Raw genomic sequence first — 23,203 nt, 5'->3', positions numbered from 1 at the left:
TCATGAGACAAGGTGCACCAGGGCAGCAGATCCTGATATCAGTATTTCTTCCCTTTCTTTCCTGGTCGAGGGGTGCATGTACCATTTTGGGGTCTTTCTCAGGTGCCATAATTTGTTGGGCTGGCCCTGGGTAGGATATCCGCTTTGCACGCAGAAGGTCCCACGTTCAATCCCTGGCATCTCCAGGTAGGACTGGGAATACCTGCCTGTCTGAAACCCTAGAGACCAGCTTCCCGGCAGTGTAGCATCCTTACTGATGAGGCAGTTTCTTATGCTTGTTTTATTCAGCTCCAGGCTATTTCTTTCCTAAGCAGGTAGGAGGGCATAACCTCCCCCAATAAATTTCCTCACTACCTTCCAGTGTGCAAAGCAGTTTCATCATTCCAACCAGGGGTGGAGGAAGGGGGTGCGGTGGGGGGGCTGCCCTGGGTGTCACCACTGGGGGGGGAGGCACTCACCACAGGGCCTGCAGTGTGCCTGGGCCACGCATCCTGGGAGTGACACGGTGGATTGGGCGCCCACAGGCTCTGTGCTGCCCAAACAGTCCGCCAGCCACCTCCCTCTCAGCTGTAGGGTGGCTGAGTGAGAGGAGGCAGGCAGACTCCTTGGAGGCCCCACGGAGCGTCCTGCCCCAGCTCGCCCTGCCCCGTGGCTGGCTGGCCCCGCCCCTGGGTGCAGGACATGCACACCACCCCAGACGCCCAATCAGCTTGCTCCACCGCTGATTCCAACAACCCAATGAAGTAACTACTAGATTTTCTTGTTCACAAATGGGACCATGATCCAGAGACGTATTTTAGGCTGCTCAAGAGTTCTTACTACAAGTGAATGCAGGAGTGTGTGGGGTCTGCCATTTCCCCTCACCTTTGCCTCTTTATTCCATTCCGTTTCTTTGATCCAAAGGTTTGAACACCTACAAAACCTCAGGAGACTGGTGCTTCAGGCCAAATTACTAGTTGTAGTTTATAGTTTCAACATATTCTTTACAATGAAGAAAACAAACTGTTTGTGTGAACTAACCTGAGAAACGCCACGACTCTGTGCTGTGCATTGTCAGGAAGAGTGATTTGGCACTCTTTGTTTTTGGTGGCTCCAACAAGGTGAAGAGAATACCTACACCTGTCAATCTTCTCTCTGCCAGACAGCCATTATAAAAGCATAGAACGAAATCACATTTTGCTTCATAACTGGGAAAACTATGTGCATTTTCTTTTGTAAGAAATCACAGGGCTAAGGATTGTTGCATGGTTAACTCATGCCAATGCTGTGGCTGTGCTTAGAAAAGTCAGGAAATGCATTGCGTGCAGAAATCCATAAGGGTTTCTTGTCACATTAGAGTGCAGATTAGCTTTTCAATTTTGCAAGGCTGCAATAAACAATAATGGCAAAGACTTAAAACTTTGCTGACTTACCTGGAAGGCTGATACACACACACAAACACACGACTTCTAAATCTGCATACCTCCTCCACTAAAGTCAGCAGCCTCATGCTGATGTACATTGTAAAGAATCTAGGTCAGGGTGTTTGGGTTTTCTGTGGTGGTAATCAACAATGTGATATTCCTAATTAAACATATGCATTCATTCCTTAGGTGATTAATCTCACATTCAAAACAAAGAAAGAAACCTGAGACTTTCCCTTTCCTTGAATTATAAAGCTGCCTTTCTTTTCTTACTGCTTTCCTTCCCACTTAATGCTTTTGTTTAATTCTCCATTCATTGTTCTGAGTTGAGGTAAGTATCTGGAATTTAATAGAGTTGCAGGAAGGAAAAGTGCTCTGTTTATTTTTAAGAGAGAAAAAAAGGAAGGAAATCAGAATATACATTTTCAATAATAGAAAATGTGCTATGTAGAAGTAAAATTCACACACGGCTCTGTATCCACTTGTTTAGATGTCACAGAAAATTAAGCATGTATATCATTCCTTTCCACTAACATTCTTTCCTCTCCCCATCCCCCATCTTTTAGTCAGATTTTAGTAGGCTCATATGTGGCATGTTGTATAAGCTACAAATTTTTTGGGTTGTCAGATTATATAAGAACTTAAAAATTGTGCATATATGAATTCACAATACAATGAGTGTGTATGTGTGTATGAGAGAGAGAGAATTGGGAAAAGAGTGGGCAAATAATTCACCTAAATTCCATTTTTTTTAAATCACAATTAATTAAATGTACATAGGCTTGAGCAAAGAGAAAAAGGAACAAATTCTACAGACCTATGTCATGAATGGAAGAATATTTTGTTATAAACCAGAGGTATATTCACACGTGCCCAATGACATTGTGGGTGGGTGTTTACTAAGATCGCAACCACCACTTCCTTCTTCACTCACCAGAGGTAGATGTGGGAAGGAAAAGGCTAATCAAAGAGGAGTTTTCAAATGCTCATCCAGTAACCACACAAGGCGACTCAAGTCTAACTATAAAGTTTTATGTCTCATTATGGAAGAGAAAGCAACATGATTTTTAGGTGTAAATTTTGAAGGCATGTGTTAAATAGTTCTAGAGATAGATGACATCAGTTAGGACTGGTAGGACAAACGTTTTCCCCCATGGTCCAGTGGGCCATTACAAATTAGGGCTATGGTTCAATAAGTTTGGAAGTAGGGGACAAGAGGAGAGAGAGAAAGTCACGGAGATAGTTTTAAAAGCTGATGAACTAAGAAATAGGGGAGGGCATTTAATGTAGCTGTGAACTAAGTCTGTGGGGAGAAACATTTTGCATTCAGTCATTGCTCTGCTGACGTATTCTGCACTGATGCATTGACACAAAACAGCAAGCCCTAAACTGGGCCAAGTGGAATTTAGAAGGCCCTCAAGCAGAAATGCTTGGAGGAAATACTGAGAAAGTTTTCATGCCAAAAAGCTGACATCTATTCCTGGGCAAATGGAAGACAACATCCACCCCACCCAGTAGTGGTTTCTGAAGCCAGCCAATGTATTCTTTTAGAAGAAGATGGACCAACTCTGTGTCTACGGAAGCATGTGGTGGGTGGAACTCTTGCCTTATAATTGTGGGATACAGAGACAGAAAACCAGCTTTCTTATGCTGAAGGATTTTTGAAGCATACTTGGTCTTCAGGGATCCTTGATCCAAGTGATTGCAACTTAGTCCTACTTTAGGCAATTACTCTAGAAACGTTCACATATGCAAGCATGCTGAGATTCAAACTCTTTTTAATGTTTAAATGATAGTATATTTCTGGACCTGCCAACTATTGTTACTAAAGCTTTATGAGGATTCAGATTCAAGTGACTAACATTGAGTCTGGATTGTATACAAAGACAGTGGAAGGCCTGGAGTAAGTGTAAAGTAGTACAAACTGCAAGTCATAGTGGGTGACACTGATTGACTGAATTGGCCTTGGATGCCTTGATTAGTAACCTGTATCAGGAGAGGGACTGATGAGTGTGACCCTGCTATACTCTTACAGCAGTTTTTTGAAACTTGGCCATTGTATCCTCCAGAATTGACTGAGCAGGATGGGTACTGGAGGCAATGAATTACAGTGGTTCCATTCATACCAGCAAACGATTGAGCTGCCACATTATGCAATGGCTGGAACTTCCAGGTCAGTCTCAAGGGCAGCCTCACATGGAGCACAGTGCACTAATCCAATCTGGAGGTGACCAAAACAGTGGTTGGGCTATGGTCAGTTGGGTGAAATATATTTGGATAGCTCAAGATGATATGTTTGCATCATTCTAACACAGCCAGTTTAGCTAGGTTGGAAATCCCTTTCAAACCCAAACGAAGACTCAGGGCCAATGCTTCAAACAAAATCCCTTTTCATGCCCTTTCACAAACTAAAACTCCACCCCAGTCAGTATGCCGGACCATTAACTTCACAAATAACCAACTCCTATTCCTTATAGTCCATCTTCCCTTCTGATGGAAAATATGATTGCAGTTCTTGAAAAGTTGAAATTGCCTTTTCCCTTTCTGGAAATAATCAGAAGCCTCAAGTATGACATATATCTTGACTAGGATTCTTTAGGATTTGAGGTCCGTCCCATGAAAACCAAGAAAAAAAATATTGCAGCTCAAATATCCTTTGGGAACAAACCATGAAGCATTTGAACAACATATAATTACACATCATAGCTTGTTCTATCACCAGTCTTTTATTCTTCTTTTTTCGTGGCAAAAGTTAAACAGGATACTCTGCTGAAAGTATAGGAAACACAGACTAAAATTCAGCTCTGGATTATGTTTCTGAAGGTCATTGATCTTCGTACTACCTAATTTCAAAGAAGGTTCCTTATGATTCAGTTGTTGTTGGGGATAGGAGCAGTATCTGGAACTCCCCTAGAGTCTAAATCAAGACCTCCAGTTGTATCTCCCAAAGGACGACAAGTGTCTGGAGAGAATATTGCAGTGACCATGGGACCTGCTAATAGTCCACTTTAAAGGATTAATCAGTGGTGCTAACCTTTGTTCTTCTTCAAATTCACTCCAATATAACATATTGCTGATTAAGGCTTTAGAATAGTTAACTATACATGTATACACTTGGATTTCTAAATTTCCTGAGGTATAATATTTTCCTTTACTGGTGAAGATCTGCTTTCTGCTTTCCTCTACTGTTCAAGCAAAATGTGTAGTGGAAGGAAGAGGTGGGTGTGTACCCTTAGCTTTATTAAGGCCAGTTCTGCTATCAAACTAACCCTTCCTTGTTTCTGCTTCAGATTTTCTCAGGATAGCTTACCCAACTTTCCATGGGTATTGTCTGTTCTCAAAGCCTGAGGCATATGGTGCTGACAGTAAAATGTTTGCATACAAGCATAAACCTGTTCAGGTCACGAAGCCCAATCTACTCTGATTAAAAGGAAGTAATTTTATTTAATCCTTCGCTTTTTGTGCATGAAATAAGGAGGTGTTAAAAAAATGGGATTAGAAATGAAACTTTTATGTAGGAATAGATATGACTGCCTGAAGTGTTCCCTGTTTCTTGAACTGAGTTCCCACCGGTAGTGCTTTCATTTTTATTGGCAAGCTCAAGTATAGTCCTTTATACTTAAGATTACCAGCAACTCAAGCATAGATCTCCACAAAAATAATTCTAGTGGGGGCAAGCTCTATGACCTGTAACTGCAGGTTGTTGACTTGCCTATTTGCAGTCTTTCTAAAACTGAACCCCACACGCCATTACACGGTGCTGAAGAAAAGTCATGAGAAACTGTGGCGATTTACCGTATTTTATGGGATCGTACTTTTCAGAACTAACTTATTCCAAATCAGGAGTGCCAACTTGGCCCCATGACTGTGGGTGCCTGGAACCAAAATTTGAGAGGGCCTGGCCCCTTCATGGGGAATTTTGTGGGTCCTCGGACACCCAGGGTCCCAGAGTGTTGGCACCTATGTTACAAATTGCTTTATTTGCCCATTTAATAATAACAGAGTAAGGCAACACTGAACAGAAATACTGTCTTATGGATTGTAGAGATCGGCTTTGCTTCTGGTCACAAGACAAACAATAAAATTTGATGTGCATGATGCACGCAGCAACTGGTAGGAAAGTTTTCTTGTCTTGGTGTTGCTTGATCCTGCTAATTGCTTGACTTACAAGACAACACTGTCTTTCACATAGCGTTGGTATGTTGGATATTAGATGTTGTCTTTGCATGCTGTCACAGAATGTTTTTATGATGGCGCTAATTGTGCAACTGTATTATGCACATCACTTGTACTGTTCAGATCATTTACATTGAGATTAAGTCTACGGGATGAGCAGTGGACACAGGTTGCCTGAGGATAGATTGGCCTGATTTGTTCTCTTTCTTTCTTTCTTTCTTTCTTTCTTTCTTTCTTTCTTTCTTTCTTTCTTGCCATAGATGAATAACCATTGTATCCTTGTCCAACTAATTCAGTGGTTCTCATAGGGTGTGGTGCGCCACACTGGTGCGGCAAGAGAGGATGGGAAGTGTGGTGGGAAGATTCAAGAACAATATTATATTTTGGGAATGAGTCATGTTCTTAAGTAGCTGCATTGTTTCAGACTTTCTTGATCATTTTCTAAAGTAGTTGTGTTCTATGTTCATTTGGACTTGTTTTGGCAATGCCACATGATCAAAATGGATCTGGATACCCAAACTCCACCTCGTGGAATCATAGAATTGCAGAGTTGGAAAGGACCTTGAGGATCATCTAGTCCAACCTCCTGCAGCTTCCCCATACGGGGATTGAACCTGCAGCCTTGGCATTACCAGAAAGGATTGTTCCTCCCTCCAGAAAGTAATGAGAAGTGGGGAAATGAGGAGGCTCCCATTACACAAAGAAGGCTTTGTACACTGGTGTTCAGTTGCATGTTGCATATGCCCATCATCTCCGGTAACTAATGCAAAGGGTGTGTGTGTGTGTGTGTGTGTGTGTGAGAGAGAGAGAGAGAGAGAGAGAGAGAGAGAGAGAGAGAGATTGATGGTGATGAAGGGCTCTAAACTTGATGGGAAGGCACTGGACCATTTCACAGTTCAGATGACATCATTGGGGACACAACTGGGCCTAGACTGCATCTGATTCAGGTTGGGTTGCCTTCAGAATAATTAAATCAGGGCATCTGCTGGATACCTGAAATCAATTAATTCTCCCAAGTACCCATTGTCGACAGGATGTGTCTGGTCTGCCCGTCACCATTAATGAGTGCAGAAACAATGCCTTCCACCCTTCTTGATCAAACAAGCAGTCGATTTGTGTGTGTGTGTGTGTGTGTGTGTGTAACAGCTAAAAATGCTAGTTGTAGATGGCCTGAAATCAGACTCCTTTCTGCTCCAGTTCATAGACAGAAAGACTGGGGATTTTTTATTCTATAAATAAATAAGTCTACAGGCTAATTTGTTAAGGTTTCCCACATTCTTGTTTGATGGTGGGATGTGGCAGAAATAAAATCTCTGAATGTGACATTATCTGAGAGACGTTCCAGCCCATTTGGGAGAACTTGTTTATTGTATGTGATAGATGTTATAAAGAAATTTAACTCAGTGAACCTTCTAACTAAGGACTTCTGACAGAGTGAAGTATGTGGTTTTAGGACTGGACCCGTCATTTAATTAACAACAATGAGGAACGAACACTGAGAAGACTGTGTGTGCATGCATGAAGTTAAAAAACAAAGGTTTATCTGGTGTCCGCCTCCTTTTTTTAAAATCACTATCTAATCTTTCTGTTAGCATTTCCGTTCTGTCTGTGGCTTCTTTTGGCATGGTATTCCATCACTGCCTTGTTGTTCTGATTAGGAAGCTTTTCTCTATCTAATCTAAACTGACTCTTCTTTAATGCAGAGTAATGTGTTTGTGCAGATAATGCATTCCCTGGTCAAGCTTCAACTTCCTCTTCTATTGTTTCCTTCATCATATATATATATATATATATATATGGCATTGATTATTTTTTTTTGGGGGGGGGGTTATTTCAGAAGCTTAGCCTTGTCTCCTCCTGCACCGTGAAAGCCAAATATTAATATCTTTGAGGAAGAGGAAATGATAGCTAAGTATAGCATCCATGAAAATGTACTAAAGATAGTGTTTGGGTGAAGTACATCATAAAGCGTTGATATTGAGATTTGATATATTCCCACTTGAGAAGAGAACAGAGGCAGTAAGAGAGAAACTTTTGCACAGAGAGGCTTCGCTGGTCCTTTTAGGTCACCACATGTCAGAACATGTCTCTGTCACTGTTGCATCTCCTGAGTCATGGGCTAATGCTGCAGTAGAAAGAGAGGCTGACCTCTGGGCAATCTCAACTTTCCCCCCAAGATGTTCCCATCAACATACCTCCTCCAGCTGTTCTCTCATTGCCAGCATTTCACCCACTATTCTGTTTCCTTTGAGTGTACAATTGTTGTTCTCTCCTACAGAGCAGATGGACAACTGAAGGGACTTGCCTGGGGCAAGGCTTGAATCAATCTTTCACTAATCTAAGTCACCAAAATATCCATGGGGGGAGGGGGGAGGAGAAGGGGTAGATGGAGGACAAGAGTAGGGCACACACTACAGCAGGGGTCAGCAAACTTTTTCAGCAGTGGGCCAGTCCCCTGTCCCTCGGACCTTGGTGGGGGGGGGGGCGGACTATATTTTGAAAACACACACACACACCAAAAAAAAAAAAAATCCTATGCCCCACAAATAACCCAGAGAAGCATTTTAAATAAAAGGACACATTCTACTCGTGTAAAAACACGCTGATTCCCAGACCGTCCACGGGCCAGATTTAGAAGGCAATTGGGCCGGATCCGGTCCCAGGGCCTACCCAAGCACTACAGCAGTCGCATGGAAGGCACTTTAAATGGTTGAATGCTACATCTGGTGAAATATTAATCTGCTGACATATTCATGTACAATAGCTTCCTACATGGATTGGGCAATTTCTCTACACATCATGGTGACTTCAGTTTTTGCAGAAATTCACCCAAGTTTTACATTGAGGTGCTTCAGGGTGTAATACAATGATACAATGTGCTGAAACCCACACATTGTAGCTGCAGTTCATACGCCAGACTTCTGGTTGGCTGTAAGTTTAAAAAGCAAGGTTTAAAAATGGGGGGTGGGACCAAAATAGCAGAGGAAGGATTGGAGTAGGGGAAGGTGGTGCAGGGTGTGGTCTTAACACTTACAAGGGCGTTTAATTACACATAACCCAAAAAAAAATTAGTTTTGAAGTTTTTTTTATAAGAGCATTCTTTTTTTTTGTAGTGGCTGCTTTATCTCAGAATGTCATCTCCCCTACTAACTGAAAACTATTTATTGAAAGAGGCACATTTGTTTAATTTCTGTAGGTAATCAATAGTAGTTTTACTCATCAAGGAGACCCATTGAAATCAATGGACTTACTTGATTTCAGTGGGTCTACTCTAATGTTTAATGTAATGCAGTAATATGCATCACCCTAAGGCACGCTTTCAAAGTTTTACCCATTTTGTAGTGGCTTCCAAGCAAATTGCATTTTATTAACTCATTTGGCATTTCTTGAGTTAACTGAAAATAGTTTTAAGTTACCTATTCTTCTCTGTCTTCTTCCAGGAATGCAATTTACAGTTATGTATATAAGGAAACCTGTTAGACTTAAATCAGCCCGGCTGGTGTTTAAGCTGCCTAGAGAGACAAGTAAGCAGGCAGCCCACACCCTGCAAAGTGGGAGTGATTGGTAGGCTGGACAGAGCACAGCTTCCTGAATCAAACTGACTACAAAACCGTTCAGCTGGTCCTAAGAGAAACAACACAGACCAGGAACACACACACACACAAGAATCCCTATCAAGTTTTTACAACAGAACTTCTGGAAAATAGAATCAACTAGCACAAAAGAATAATGGAGGAAGAGGTAAGATATTTGAGCTTTGTGTAGTATCTTTGTTTTCAAAGCAGAGGAGGGAAATATCAGATTGTCTAGTTCTTTACAGCTGTGATTTTTTATTTTTTTAAAAATAAAAAACCTCCTAAAATGGCTTTGTGTGTGTGTGTTATAAATATCTCCAGACAGTTTATAGTGGTTGTGCTCAGCACCAGCTGTGTGGGCAATCAGTTGTTCTGGCTTATCCGACACCCCATGCGCTTCTAATTATGCTGCACTTTCTTTTCCAAAGAGACAACAAACTTTCTTATCTTAGATGTGGAATCTGAAGGGAGCGGGGAGGGGAGGAGGAGAAGATGTGAAATTGCTGGACAAAAAAAATGATTTGCACATTGCATCTTTCGGTTTGGAATTCCAAGGGCATTTCCCTTGAATCTGGAGAAAAGTAAAAATCCCAGTCTTGGAGAACACGCATTGGTGTCCTTTTTCTGCTGCACAGCATTTCCTAGTACTTGCATGCAGAAAAAACAAGTAGCAACTATTTCATCACAGTAGACTGACTGATGTGTCTGGAGAGTTGTGAGTGAAAGGGATTCTTAAACTGTTTTCTTTTGAAACAGCCGTATTCTAGAGCACCAAGTGGCATACAAAAAAACTATTCCAAAACAGGTGCAGGGCTTTTAATAGTGTGATACAGTTTTTCTTTCTCTCTAAGAATTAATTATAAGCCTTGAAGAACCACATTACCTGTATTGTAGGCTTTGATTCCATGAAGTGCTGAGAAAAGAAAATACAGTGTTAATATTCCTGAAAAGTAGTATCTGTTAAGCAGTTGGTAGTATTAGTGTTGTCGCAATGTTCCCTTTCTTACCACTAAGTATTTTTCTATCTATGAATGCCTATATAATAACTAGGCAATAGAACTGGGAGCTTCATGATATCTGTGGAGTTTAAAATAAAAATTCAGAATAAAGGACAAAAGCAATTTAAATGTATTTATTAATCTAAGTCACACTCATAAATATATATCTATCTAGCATTAATAAACTGTTGCAATTCAGAATTAATTAATTAATTAATGTATTTTCTTTTAAGAGTTTCTGCAGAGGAGCAGTGTGACTTAGCTATCTTCGGAAATGAAATGAAATTTCATTTCTGGCTATCATTTATGTCAATGTCCCTACCCCCCCCCCCCATTGATGTGCATTCATAGGCATTGCGCAAATAAAATAAATGAAACTTTTGTCTAGGGCAGTATATGAAAGTAATATTGGGATTACACGCAAAGCTGATGGATTGCTGACCACCAAATATAATAACTATGCTCAGTAATGTGTTTCTGATTTCAACCTCTTTATGTTTGTACAATGCCATTTATTACAATGGAATTTGTCTGCAGTAAAAAATCTGGAACCTGAGAACTAGAAGTTTCCTAACTGTAAATGTACTTCATGCATTTCTGGGTCGGTTTTTATTGTGCTCCAAAATGATTAATGTAAAATGTTTTATTTATGTAAGACATTTTTATACAATCCTTCATCAATGATTCCATGGCAGTGCACAACAGTGCAAGTACCTTTCCAATGAAATTGACACCAAATACAATAAAATAATCCAAACCCATATTAAACAATCCAATTTGTATTAGTGGCTAAAGAGAAATGTTGATAAATCATGCTTTGTTAGACTAACTGGAAGCCAGCGTGGACATATTCACCTGGAATGGAGGATCTTCAACATCTTAAGGATCTTGGCTTCACAGGCTTCATAGGAAACATGAGCATGACCTCACAACATGCCATAATCACTCATGGTTGTATCCAATGATGTCTTTGCATTAGTGGAAAGCAGTTCTATTTGTGGAAGGTGATACCCTACTGAGGGTTGGGGAGTCTCTAGAACAGGGGTAGGCAACCTAAGGCCCAAGGGCCAGATACGGCCCAATCGCCTTCTAAATTCGGCCCGTGGACGGTCCAGGAATCAGTGTGTTTTTACATGAGTAGAATGTGTGATTTTATTTAAAATGCATCTCTAGGTTATTTGTGGGGCATAGGAATTTGTTCATTCCCCCCCCCAAAAAAAAATATAGTCCAGCCCCCCACAGCTGAAAAAGGTTGCTGACTCCTGCTCTAGAACATGGCACAGAAGGCTGCAGTAGCTAGGGTGGAGTGGCAAAAATTGGGTGTGCTGCGCTGGCAGTGTTAGGTATATCCCTTTGTCTCAGTACAACAATGGTAGAAAACCTGTGGTTCTCTAGATGTTATTGGACTACAACTCCAAGCATCCCTGTCCACAGGATTGTGTGTAGTTGCAGTGGAGTCTGCTGGTGGCTTTGGACTGGTGAACAAGCTGAAGTGTAATTCAGACAAGACAAGCATTGCATGTATTTAGCAGAATTTGTATACTGCTTAATTGTAAAAACCTCTAATCAAATGTTGGTTGAGGGTTGTGATGATTCTGAATGAGGTATTCAGCCTTTTTCTGCACTCCTCGTGAAGAAACAAGGATGGAAATGGGGGTTTCTTAACTTCCAAAACCTGGGTGCTCAGTTATAATGGCAGTGGCCGCAAGCGGATTTTTTTTACGAATCATCTTCTACTCAAAATGTATCCTGTCCTGAAAGAAAACCCAGACTTAGTCTTAGTTTGATGCAATGGGCCTTGTGTGGAGCTGCCTCTGAAAATTGTCTGGAAGCTTCAGCTGAATTAGCACACAGCTGGGATGGTAATGTTGGAAGCTGCCTGTTCAGGCCATATAACACCAGTGCTTTCTCAGCTTCACCAATTACTAGTTTTCTTCTAGGTACAGGTCAGTGTGCTTGCTCTCACACTTTTAAATCCTGAAACAATTCAGGACCAGAATATCCTAGGAATTGCATTCCTCCATAGGTACCTGTGTGGGACTTCAGTTACCCTACAAGGACACTCCTTTGGGTACCACTAGGTCTTATGGAATGCAAGTAAGTAGCCAGGAAATAGCCTCTTCTGTTGTGGCATCCAGGAATCTTGCATAACTTCTGTAGAAATATTTCTTGGCTCTTCTTGCTGTCTGATTTTAGGTGGGCAGAAAAAAATCATTTTATTTAAACAGACATCTGTTGCTATTCATTTTAACAGCTTTTGTCAAAACTGGTTGCTTTATTGTTATAGTTCATTTTTAAGATGTGCTTTATTGTGTGCGGTATCCTTTAAAATTTATTATATATATATATATTTTAATGAAGGTGGGATATTAATGAAATTATAGTAGGAATAATGCTTTGCCATTTATGTACAGAGCCATATCTAGAAGTACCTTTGGTCATTCTGGTGCAATGTCTGACAAATGTTTAGCCACTAGGTGTCTTAAGTGTGCTAGAAATTAAGATGATTGAAAAAACAGTAATTATTTCAGTGGGGTTTTTTTTTTAATTCTTTTGAACTATAGTAATATTCTCCAGTTTCTACATCTATATAGGACAGAAACTTTGCACTCTTTTGTGAGTTGTTCAAAATGGCAAAATCCAATACATTTCTCCTTTCTCATTTTTTTGCAATAATGTGTGAAAGATGGAGTTTTTCCACCTCTGGAGTTTGGGCATCTCCCTTCATGGAATGTGTGCCTTCCTCTCTTGTAGCTTACACTGTACTGGTGAAACAATGAAGTGTGGATTACCTGTTGCTTCCTCTTTTTCAAGTTCCTGTCGTGTCCCTTTAACTGTTAGCTGCGGTTCTCTGGGTTTAAGACTATAGAGTCATAAGAAAACACCTATATCTGACCAGATGTATGAGAATAGCTGCTTACATGGTCCAGAGGTGGGCAGAGGTTGTGGCCCAGTGCGGCAGCCCCTCACACCCCCAGGGGGAGAAAATGACTTTGCCATGGCAGCTGGCCATTGGGGCACCTCCCTGACTGGTTGCCCTCCTGAAGTTTGAATGTGCCCTATCAGGGGCAAGCTGATGGGCGGAGCCTGGGTGGTAAAGTAATAGATGATTTAAAAAAAATAATTTGTATACTGCTTATAAGCCAAAATATGTGCATCTAAGGCATGCAATAGGGACGTGGGTGGCGCTGTGGGTTAAACCACAGAGCCTAGGACTCGCTGATCAGAAGGTCGGCGGTTCGAATCCCCGTGATGGGGTGAGCTCTGTTGCTCGGTCCCTGCTCCTGCCAACCTAGCAGTTCGAAAGCATGTCAAAGTGCAAGTAGATAAATAGGTACCGCTTTGGCAGGAAGGTAAATGGTGTTTCCGTGCGCTGCTCTGGTTCACCAGAAGCGGCTTAGTCATGCTGGCCACATGACCCGGAAGCTGTACGCCGGCTCCCTCAGCCAGTAAAGCGAGATGAGCACCGCAACCCCAGAGTCGGTCACGACTGGACCTAATGGTCAGGGGTCCCTTTACCTTTACTTAAGGCATGCAATATCCATACAATATTGATAAATGAAGATGATAAATGTGATTTTAATGAGAAATAATGTGGGCCCATACAGAGAGCCATATTTTATGTTGTGCTTTAGGGAGACCGGATACTGTAATGTACCTTAATACCAGCATTTTCCTGACCACTTTGCCTAAAGCGGTAGCTGTAGAAAAATACAATATAACAGCCTGATCTGTCTCAGAAGGAATTAAGGTCACAAGATTATTATTATATTCATTCTGAGGAAGGCAACTAGCCATAATACAGAGTATTATGGGAATGCAGTTTCTTAAACTGTGCTAACCCTATAGCTTTCCTCCATAAGCCTTGGGGTAATATATATATTTTTAAATAAGATTCATCTAAGTACTAAAACATTAATATTTTTGAATAGTTCTGATAGAAAGGCAGCTTTCAACTTGCAATATAATCCTTGGAGCAGAATTAAAATCTAGTTTTATAAATTGATTTCTGATCACAGGGCATTTGGTTCTCTGATTTCCGACTTAATCTTTGTGAAATATGAAATGCAGCGCTATTGTTGAAAGCTGCCCTAGCAAAAAGAAAATGAAGCATTCTGGTGCCATGTCCCAACAGACCTCCTGAGTTCATGTAGGCACTTGAGGCACCGTCTTTATAGTTGTCTAAACATGAGGCAAGGCTGAAGGGAGAGAAAATCTCTTTGATATGACAGACTGAGCTTTAACATATGACTGGTTGGGATTTTTTGTTTATGTGCCAGGCTGTGAACCTCTATACTTTGTAGCTATTGCTCTTTATGGGAAAGCTGCAGTTAGTTAATTTTATACTCTGAACAGAATGAGTATTGCAGGGGGCACTTTTTAGATGGAAATACAGTCGTACCTTGGATCCCGAATGCCCTGGAACTCGGACATTTTGGCTCCCGAATGCCACAAACCCGGAAGTTATTGTTCTGGTTTGCAAACGTTCTTTTGGAACCCAAACGTCCGACGGGGCTTCCGCGGCTTCTGATTGGCAGCAGAAGCTTCCTGCAACCAATCAGAAGCCACAATTTGGTTTTTTGAATGTTTTGGAAGTTGAACAGACTTCCGGAACGGATTCTGTTTGACTTCCAAGGTACAACTGTACTTAAAATCATAGAATCTTAGAGTTGGAAAGGACACCAAGGGTCATCTAGTCCAACCCACTGCAATGCAGGAATCACTTCTGTCATTTCAAAATTTAGTAAGCCAGCCCTGGGGACCTCCTGCTCATTCTGCAAAGTAGGGATCTGTGCTTCCAGTTCACAATCCTGCCCAGACAGCAACGCTGGAGACTTGATCTGTTCTCAGCACTGCTAGTACTAATTTTGCCCTTTTATGCACTTGTCACTTTACTATAATTCAGCAAGGCAATGCCTTTGTTCTTGTTTATTTTTGTACCACACCCTTCCTCCATTAAGCTAAGGATGGTGTACTTGACTTTATTCTCACAACAATCCTGTAAGGTAGGTTATGCCCATATGGATGGCATAAACCAGAGGTAACTACTGTATAGATTTCAGTAGAATGTGCTTAACTCTCCTTTTGCAATCAATAGAACTTAAAATTCTGGCTAGGCACACTATTCTTGCTACAGGGTGCAGGAAAAGAAATCTCAGGAGGAAGGACTGTAAAACAGAGTGGTATTAAATCTAGAGTAGGGATGGGTGAATCTCATAAACCTCATTTCTCTGTTTTCCATCTTGTCCAAACTTAAATTCAGTTCTCCACACCAGTTTGCGAATTCTTTTTTTAAAGGGTCCTCATGAAAATACATTAGCATTTTAGTGCAGTTTTCTCCTATTGTACACACTTTTCTGTGAAATTTTGCCTAAAATATTGCACTCATTTCTGCAAATCAGTTTTCTCTGATATACCATAATATGTTTTATATGTTGTCTTCACTAATATGTGTGTGTTTGTGCACACTTTATGCCAAGTATATGCTTTCGTGTACACATTACTTGGTTGGAAAACTGCATTGGAAAATTTGGAGAAATGCAGGTTTCAAAGGATGAGTGTGTCACTTCTCAAACTGTTCTAGGAAGTGTGAATTAGGTCTATTCACTTTTAATGGGGAACTGAACCAAATTTCCTCCCCATTCCTAATCTAGGGTTGTATTCAACCTAAAAGCCGATATTTGTAGACAAACATATTGCTGCCCTACTTAATAGCATTTTTCAAACACTGGGGCATGATTTACAATGTGGTAGCAAGATATAGCGATCAGTACTCATATCTTCCCTACTTCCCACTTTATCCTTTTTTAAGGTAGCAGGTAGCAGCTTTGAAATTACTACCTCGTTGTATAATGTCATGGTTCGATTTTCTGTTAGGACACCATTTATGCACCAGATAATTGTAATTTTTTCAATTGATATTGAATAATGCCACATAGCAGTTTGAAATGTTCTGTCTCTTGCCAGAGTTATGCAGCTGCGCTTAAAACTCTGCTGGCCAACTCAGTATATAATATGTTTTGCTTCTGAAACGCTGCCATATTACCTCCATTAGCACAGTGGTTGGTTTGCAAACATCTGTTTGCTCTTATTTTGCCTATGCTTCTTCAGATCTGTTTCTACATGACGTAAATCAGTGGCATTTGACTGGGATGTGTGATTTGTTTGCTAAATAAAATGTTAAGAAATCGAGCGAAATAGCTACCCTGGAGCAATGACATGAATAGACACATACAGGGGGAAAGATGCTGATTGTGTGTGATGTCTTTCATGAGTTCAGATAGTCACGTGATTATCCGTTTAGAAATAATTATTGGCCTCAGAAAACCCAGACCTAACCAGAGAAAGGATAAACAAAATCAAGGAAGTAGAATATATATATATACATATATGTGTATGCATGTTTGGATGCAAAAGATTTTTGTTCATGGAATATCTTCTCACTGTCAGAAGCTGCACTGCATAGTCATTGCCAACTCTGCAGGATGGCTGGAAGTAAACCCAGTTGTGTTGGAGGTGATGTAGTGCTCCCAGACTAACTCCCAGCACACAGCAGAGAGAATTTTGGGAGGAGCTTGCTGCAAACATTGGTCAAGAGACAGAAGAAAGGATACAATGGTACCTCGGGTTACAGACGCTTCAGGTTACAGACTCCGCTAACCCGGAAGTAGTACCTCGGGTTAAGAACTTTGCTTCAGGATGAGAACAGAAATCGCGTGGTGGTGGCGCAGCAGCAGCGGGAGGCCCCATTAGCTAAAGTAGTACCTCAGGTTAAGAACAGTTTTAGGTTAAGAACGGACCTCCAGAATGAATTAAGTTCTTAACCCAAGATACATCTGTCTTTTTGTGGCCCAATGGACATCTGGTTAGGTAAAACATCTGGGATTCTATAGGGAGTTTTGATCCCTTAGTTCCACATCTTTGCTGGGAGCAGTCTGTTAAGATCTCGTATGGGTAAGAGATTCTAGCTGTCCAGAGGATGATGCCAAAACTGTGGGTGTGTATATGAGATACTATACAGGTCCAATCAAAGTTATCCCTCCATTCACTTTAATGGGCCTCAGTTTTGTTGATTTTTTAAAAAATTCTCCATGCATAAACTATGCACACTGCAAGGTTCTAAATGGATGCAACTTGTTTTATATTTCAACATTCTTACTGTTCCAGTAACTAATGAAGGATGATAAATTGTGTGCAGTTTCCTCTTACGTAACTGGCCACTTTTGCCGTTATGGAGGTCATTTATGTATGTTCAATTCTGCATGAAGTTCAATTTTTTTCTAGCACTTTGCATACACACACACACACACACACACACACAATCTTAGCTACTTGACCTTAATATAATATTAAATGTCTACCTCATATCTATCTATCTAATTGCAAAGGCTAAAAGAAAGTGAGTTATGTAAGCTAGAGATCGCTTTAATTGAAATGGAAAGCAAAAATTATGTGCTATGGGACATAACCATCATGAATGATAATAATGGGCATCAACATGTGTCCTGCATTTCCAATAAATAGAGTCATATCTGCTGATAATTTTCCTGAGATTGACTAGGGTGATTTGCCATCTGGTCATTATTTTCAGAAACTTTTCTTTTAAGTTTGAATACAAGAGAAGGGTGTTATTACGTTTCAATATCTATTCCCATTATACATATGTCAAAGGTTTGCCAGTATTTTAACCATATAGTTTTGCTTACTCTGCCTTGCCTTCTGTGTCCTGGGAGGCCATATAGACTTTTATATTTACTTCAAAAACAGAAAACAACAACTTTTTTTCCCAGATGTTGTCAATTCCCTTGTTTAAAAGTAGAATTTTTCAATTAAGGGTCACATGCTTGGAGCTTAAAATCAATTTCCTTACGTTTCCTGCCCCCTTCTCCCACTGTGAAAACCCTTGAAACTGCCACCCCATGACTCTGCAGGACATAGGCGGCTGCTGCTGAACAAAGAATAATGGGGCACGGCGAGGGGCTGCTGGCCTAAAGAAAGAATGTCCCCAGAATTGATGTGGCTTATTTAGTTGCTCTCCACATCCCATCCCACATGGTTCAAGATAGCCCCTCCCACTCTTGGAGGGACACAGGTAACTGGTGGTGGTGGAGAAACTTTCCATCTGTAAGCTTCCTTAGTTTTCATTTTCAACCCAAAGAAGTGTATCCTCCTGCATGCATGCTTAATCAAAACTCAGAAAATCAAGCTCTACTTAACAATATCTATATACTGATATTGATTAGCTTTCCATTTAAATTTTCCCAGTAGTGCTCACTGTCTTTACATTCCAGAAGCAACTGAAGAGAGAGTGTTGACAGATCTGTTGCAGTGAATTTGGGGAATGGCAAGATGTGGGAGCTATCTTCATTGTATGAATTAAGAACAAGTGTTTGAATTGTCCTTTATTTCAGCCCATAAATTATGGCATGATTCACATAGTAGTCACTCTAGTTTGATGGTTACGTAATCCCCTTTGGAAAAATCCAAGAATTTATTCTTGATCTGTGTTGCCATCTGTCTATAGTTATTTTTACTTCTAGCTTTAAACTATAAAACAGGAGAGTATTAATTCAGATTCGTGGATGACTTGTTTCTTGCATCAAATAAAATAATACATTTAGAGCGATAATGGAAATGTTCAGAGGAAATAATATTAGCAATAATTGTGCATCTATTGAAAAATAATAACGATAAACATTAGTACTATTCATTATATGGCATGCTGATCCTAAAATCCTGGCAAGGCTGAGGTGGGAGTTTGTAAGTAGTTCTGTAACTCATCTCAACAGGAGAATTAAAACAGAATTTAGGAAGTCAGCTGTAGCACAAGGTCAGTCTCGAGTAAGTAACAGGTCCAGGTCAAAACTGAGGAGTAAGCCTGAAGAAAACTGGAAATTGGAAGCAGTAGGCAGACAAGGAAGTTGGAAGATTGGGAAGGTGGCAAGAAGAGCCATGAGTGGGTGGGAAGGTTAACAAAAAGAGACTTTTCAACTTCCAGGATATGCTTTAGTACAGGCAAAATGCCAGCTATAACCTGGAAGCACTTATAACCAGGCTAGAACCAAACAGCCACCAAGGAGCCATGTTTGTAGCCTAGAAAGAATTCCCCCTTTTCTCTCTTGACTTATACTTCATTCACTCTTGATATAAAGTGTGTTTATACCAAACAGAGACTAGGAAGCACCTGATTCAAACCCTCATGCTGGTAATAAAATGAACTAGTCAAATATAATTTGGTTGAAAGGTATGAGTATGAAAATGCATCCATGAATAATTTGTGCAATGCAAGACACAGCCATGCAAAAACACATATCCACCATAAAATATAACTTTAAACAAGGAGGGGAATGGAGCAATATTGTCTGCTGACTATGTCTGGAATGTTCGAGATGATGGCTGCGTGACAATAAAACAATGAATAAAATTTGTTTTGGGGCTTAGGATAAAGCACTGACTTGATACAATCAACAAATCTATACTTGACATGTCCCCTGTGGTCCTGCCACAGCACTGAGTCATTAATTACTGTGGTTTGTGTGGATCAATGTCCATTCTTTGCAGGGTATCCATTATATGTACTTGCTTTAGGGACCAATGTTGTGGTCCTGTATGATTCAGGATAAAAATTAGTCAGTGAACCAAGATCAGGGTAGGTGGGGGGAAGGACGAAAAATAGCAGCAGAGAACCACGACAAAAGGAAATGGGATTGATTTGATTTTTTTTATACTTTCCATTACCTCACATTTGTGAGTCAGTATTTCTGAGGTCAGCCAGTAACTTTAGAAGTTGAGTTAGAGCAAACTTTGTGAATAGGTTTTCTCTTTCTTTGTTAAGACGGTTGCAAAGTTCCATTGTATGTGAACTTTCTTTTTGTCCTTCAGAAACAAACCCACACAAGATCAAATCTGAGAAGCTGATTTGTTACGTCAGGTGCTTTCAGACTTTTTGCCTTCATGGGACTTATTCCACATTGATTTGTCTGCCAATGAACTCCGGTCAGTTCATGTGGAAAGTTGGCCAGCTTGTCCTGAAAATGTACTGTGGGATATACTTGACACTTCCCCAAAGTTGCTGAATGGCGGTGATGTGCAAACTATTCGCCAGGGAAACTGCAGTTACTGATTTTCTTTTTAGGTTACTCTTATAAGTTTATCTGGACTTCTCAGAACACAGCCATCCCCAGAAGCAGTGGCGTAGCGTGGGTTGTCAGCACCCGGGGCAAGGCAAGTAATTTGCGCCCCCAACCCGTGGATTTGCGCCCCCAACCCGTGGATTTGCGCCCCCTAACCCATGGATTTGCGCCCCCTAACCCGCGGATTTGCGCCCCCTAACCCTAACCCCCAGATGTTGCGACCGGTGCGACCGGCCCCCCTTGCACCCCCCACGCTACGCCACTGCCCAGAAGACCTCCTGTGGCATTCTTCAGGATGGGCTTGACCTTCCAGAGAGGCTTTTCAGGGGGCTGAAGTGGGGAGAAGGGGGTGGGAAACTTTCCTTCTGCAAACATCCCTAACATAACCTATCTCAGGATCCAGGCCTATGTATTTGGTAGTGGGCATCCTTGCACACAGTAATGCAGGTGGCTGACACTGACACGACAATCCTGTAAAAGGTTTCGTATAAGCACATGTTTGGACTGGCAATTCCATGTATTTGTAATGTAAACAAGCTTTTTCAGTTGGCATGAAATGAGCATTGACATCAATTGTACACGTCCTAGTCATTTTTCTCTTCTGGCCAGGAAGAGAAATGCCACAAGGACCTCTTCCTGTTGCACCCAGCCAAGTCAGGTGCACTAAGCAGGTAAGCCTGCCGCTGAAGAGTAGACACATGCCTAGGAATGCCAGGATTGTTAAAGTAACTAGTGGGACAGGAAGGAGATGAACTAAGTGGCTCAAATATTAAGCTGATAAGAACAGATTAATTAACATAGGTGTTTTCACCTTCAGACTATGAGCTCTGTTGGTTAGAGCATGGTGCTGATAACGCCAAGGTTGCAGGTTCAATCCCCATATGGGACAGCTGCATATTCCTGCATTGCAGGGGGTTGGACTAGATGATCCTCTATAATTCTCTATGTTATAGAGATTCTATCATTTTAGCCATCTAGATGTCTGAGGAAGATCCTGGTTGACTGCAAGGGCATATAACAGAACTCTCTGGCTCTGCTAATAAGCACAAAAGTCAACTTTCTATTGACAGGATTCTTTGCTAAAATATCTTGGTACTGCTCTGTTACTGCTTTTCATTCATAGTGCTATTGCTACAGAGTGATAACCAATGTGCGCCACGTTTTCCACATTTGAAATTTGAATAATATGGTACGTCAGATATTGCTATGTTGTAACTGCTGGCAAATACCCACTTTTTAATGCCAAGCAGCTCTTTAGATCTCTGCTGACTTGGTTGATGTAGGTTTCTACAATATCAAGCTCATTCCTATAAAAAATGAAAGTTTAATTATTTTGTAAAGATTAAATCAGACCGTAATTCGTAAATGACAGTAATTACAGAGAGCTGCAGTTCCATATGTCTGTTCAAAGCCATCTTTAACAAGTTGCCTGGAGACTTTTTTTTAGTACTTGGGCAAGCTAAAGACCCAAATAAGGTATGTTTGGAAGAAGACATTTTACCAAGTATGATTTAGTAATATTCCTATATCAGAACCATATCTATAATTCATAATGTTTATATTTAAGACAGATATAAAATAAAGCGGGTTAATTCAAAACAGCACCACAAAAATGCTGTCCATCAACAATGGGTGGCAGATAAAGCTATCTTTTAGCTGATCACAATCCTGTTAGTTTTTGTAAATATCTTGGGTGGAGTATTTGTTTCTGTGAAATAGCAAATTAAATGCTGTGTGTTTATACTGTTCTTAGATTTTTGTAAGCTTCCTTGAAGCTCCCTTGGGCCTGAAAGTGCAAGGCGTTGGGTATTGTAACAAAGTAAAATGAATAATGTAAGCCCTTTTCCACATAACTGGAAATTATGTACAGTGAATAGATGCGGTTGCAGTGAGAGTGTATCCAGTGTCAGCCTACACACATGTATGACTTGATGCCCCCTGCTTTTCTCTGCACCCTAGGTTGCAAATATAGAGCCTAGGGGGCAACATGCACAGATTCTGTACAAAACAGACCCAATGAATGCATCGGGGTTAGGGGAGCAGGGACAGCTGGTTTGATCCTGCTTCTTTGTACATAATTTTCAAACACATAAAGTGATCATGATAAATGCAGTTCTTCTGGGACAGTGAGGAAAAGACAGAAAGATATGAGCCTCTCTCTGCCCCGAGCAATCAGTGGGGAAGAGCGTGAATGAGAAAGCAGAGGTATAGATTTGTATTTTAAGTTTCAAAGCCACGTTATTGAACCAAAGCTATGAGCAGATACAATATGAATATAGGTTATACGGCAGAAATATATGAAGTTGTATTATTCATCAGGGTCCTGAATGCACATGCAACTTTGATGTAATGAAAGAGTGAACGAAAGTTCATCATTAAACAATCTGCCTTTGACGTTTGGCCAGGATTCAAAGAGTACCCCAGTGACAGGCTGTCTCTCTCTCTTTGTATGTGTGCAATCACAGTTTCTACTATGGAATTGTGATGTCATTCTGTTTAAGGATGCCAGAAGTAGTGGGGAAAGGGCCTGGAATACTTTAGGGATGATATGTATGGGACTTTTCCTCCCCTATATACAAACTTTCTGAATTTTCACTCTAAATGTTTTGATAGCATTAAAAGCTTGTGTCCCTCCTGTTACTCATCACAGTTTGCTAAGCAGCATGTTCATGCCAGGTTTGCAATGGAATATGGTAAAGTTATATCATTTTAGGCTGTACATTTTTGGAAGCTTTCCAAGAGATCAGTTTTCTTGCATGGGTTGAATACTTTGGGGTGGGGGCAATCAGAACTTGGGCTAGTTTCAAAGGTTGAGATAACTGATAAATGATAACAAAAAGTTAGCTTAATTAGGTGTTTCATGAAAGAGCTTTTCCCACCCATTTCATTTAGATGAAAATGATTTGGAGTGGAAGAAA

General features: G+C 40.7%; 1 protein-coding gene across 1 annotated transcript in view; it reads left to right on the top strand.

Annotated features, from left to right (window-relative positions):
* The window catches only part of MID1 (midline 1), a 267,098-nt gene that overhangs the window by 55,400 nt on the left and 188,495 nt on the right, over positions 1–23,203 (top strand). Inside the window, exon 3 of the mRNA XM_083612131.1 lies at positions 9,020–9,320. The gene's annotated coding sequence lies outside the window, so the exon portion shown is untranslated. The remainder of the gene's footprint in view (positions 1–9,019; positions 9,321–23,203) is intronic.

This window comes from Podarcis filfolensis (assembly GCF_964270895.1).
Source record: "Podarcis filfolensis genome assembly, chromosome: 4".
NCBI lineage: Eukaryota > Metazoa > Chordata > Lepidosauria > Squamata > Lacertidae > Podarcis > Podarcis filfolensis.
This window is presented reverse-complemented; position numbering and strand designations above follow the sequence as displayed.